The sequence below is a fragment of the Triticum urartu genome, chromosome 7, assembly GCF_003073215.2.
Source record: "Triticum urartu cultivar G1812 chromosome 7, Tu2.1, whole genome shotgun sequence".
NCBI classification, from domain to species: domain Eukaryota; kingdom Viridiplantae; phylum Streptophyta; class Magnoliopsida; order Poales; family Poaceae; genus Triticum; species Triticum urartu.
The window spans coordinates 35987517-35990123 of NC_053028.1; the positions used below are offsets into that span (position 1 = coordinate 35987517).

General features: G+C 47.5%; 1 pseudogene; it reads right to left on the minus strand.

Moving 5' to 3' along the window:
- Positions 1-1780: 1780 nt before the first annotated feature.
- On the minus strand, positions 1781-2043 carry LOC125518268 (annotated as a pseudogene).
- Positions 2044-2607: the final 564 nt, after the last annotated feature.

Genomic DNA, 2607 nt, shown 5'->3' on the forward strand with positions numbered 1-2607 from the left:
ATTTCAGATATATTCATGAGTTTAATTTTTTTCATGATTTTAAAAAAATTTCATGAAGCAGAATATGGTCATGTTTATTGGAGATTATGATTTTTTTTCTCCCGTTGCAACGCACGGACCATTTTGCTAGTTGAAGACAAAATCTGTTATCACAAATAGGACTAGATGAACATCTTGGAATTGAAAGACCATGGTGTCGTGCGGAACACCGACGAGAACCGCACTAGTCGCGCCTACTCTGTGGCATGTCATGGTGGAATTCCGCTCATGGATTCCCCTTTCCAGCTTAGTTTGCATAGCATGTGCCAACCCACCATGACCAAAGAAAGATGTCAACACGTGACATGTTTTTCCCGAGCGAAAAGTGTAATTTTGGTCCGTCGGAGAGGTTGACGGACAGGAGAGCTGAGCTCTGGATGGGATCAGCTCACCCCCGAAAGTGGGATTTTTTTTGAAAATGTTACTATTTTTTTAACAAATCCCAAAACTATATATCCAAAATCGTCAATAATAAAAATATGATATGGGGTAATGTCTAGGATGTTGGGGGCATCTAGACGAGTACAAGTGTGCGATTAATTGAAACATCTCTCGCCAAGGGCCATGCAGGCTTTGTGGTGATCAGTGTAGATTGACAGTCAAAATTCGTCCTCCAAAATGCACGGTTTAAGTTATTCTTCATCTGAATGGATTCTATTTATTGATGCGGTCCCGGTGACGTGAAGGTTTGTCTGGGAGGAGCTGTCGTGTATAGGATGGGGTTGATGGTGAAAAAGGATACTCGTCGGCCTTCACATGAAGGAAGAGTGGCTCTTCGGGCCAAGACTCTTCGGCATATGGGAGGCCGACGGGGTAATAGAAGGATGAAATTCTATTTAGCTACTGTTTTTGCAAACCGGCGCCTGCAGCCGCTTTAACTGGGCTCGGCCCATTATTTTTTTTCTCGGTATCTTAATTCGCAAAAAGAGAGCCACTTGTAGATCGAACCAGAGACCTCGCGCTTACAGGTAAGCCGGTCTAATAAGCACCGCGCCGCAAATAGCATCTGGTAACATTTATCTCTTCTACCCTTGTATTCGTTCCTTTTCTTTTTTTTTCTTTTTCTTTTTTCCTTTTTCAAATTTGTGAACTTTTGACAAATGGATGAATGTTTTTTGAAATTGATGAACGTTTCCCATTTTTCACCAACCTTTTTCTAGAATTCATGTTTTTTTGTGAATTACTTTTTCAAATAATTAATGCTGGGTATAATATATTTCTCTAGATGAAGTGTCAAATGTATCTCATTTTTGATAGTTGACAATCTTGGCTTCTTTGTCTAGTGGTTCCCGCGTTAGGGTGCTCTACGTTAGGCGAAGGGTTCCATTCCCAGTTTTTGCGTATATACCTGTAAGTTTTTTACAGCTTTTTCTCTCGATTGGGCCGGCCCGTTAGCTCCCCCTACGAGCGTTGTTAGCGCCAACCGGCGCTGCCGGCGCTTGCAGCGCCGACTAGGGGCTCCCTAATAGAAGTGCAATTTATGAATTTGGACATCTAGGGCCTAGTTTTGGATTTGTTAAGAAAACAGTAACATTTTTAAAAAAAGATCCGAAAGTGGCAGCGCATCGGGGGACAGTGGAAGCAACCACTCACTGCTCCTCATCCAGTCCAAATGGACAGCAACGCGGACCGACGACCACACTTGTGATCCAAGTCAGGTCCTGACCCCACTCATGTTGACCAACTCCATCAACGAAGAAAGAATCAAGAATTACACACACCCGTCTTGCATTAATACAGTTCACTGACGCCAAATGATGGTCTCGAAGCAGTCAATCCCGTCGAACTCCGACGCGAACCGCGGCCGCCGCATCTCCTCCCACGTCAGCGGAAGCTGCGAATGGGGTTTCCCCTTTCCAAGCTGCTGCTGGTGCTGCTCAGCCTCCGGCGGCTGGTCATCCTGCTGCCTGCCCCGCCAGGAAAGCCGCGCCCAGCTGCAACCGGAGCCGGGGCGATATCGGCCTGGGATGCGCTCAGGATAGAGAAGGCGAGCATCTTGTCCATGAGCGGTCAGAGACGGGTGATTGATTCCGGCAGCAGCTTCTGTCTTTGGCTCTTTGCTTGGTTTCTGTCTTGATAAGGCTGGTGGAGGAAGGGAGCGTGGTTTATATACGTTGGAGCATCGAGGAAAATTTGGACATGGCGGTTTCATGCGATGGAGGAGTCCATAGTACTCGTGACGCGAGCGAAATCGTGATGCAGATGCACACCGTGGCAAAATTTTATGTTTTGACCCTTTCTGCCTATAAAATCAGGATCTGACCCCGGTATGAATTTTTTTCATGATTTCACCCTTTTACTACCGCCGGAGGCCCTGGAGTAGCTACATACAGGCTACTGCCGCCCCACGTAGCGGTAGTTTCCCTGACGCCGTCTGGCCGTTAACGGCCGTGTACACGTGGCAAATGGACTTACCGCCGCCGGCTGGCTGATCATCCTGCTGCCTGCCCCGCCAGGAAAGCCGTGGCCTGTCGGGGCTTCGCGCGTCCAGTGCTGCTGCCTTCTTTGGCCGTGGCGTGACCTGTCGGTTGATACCATGTCCAAGAGTTGACTTGTTGACCGACCTGG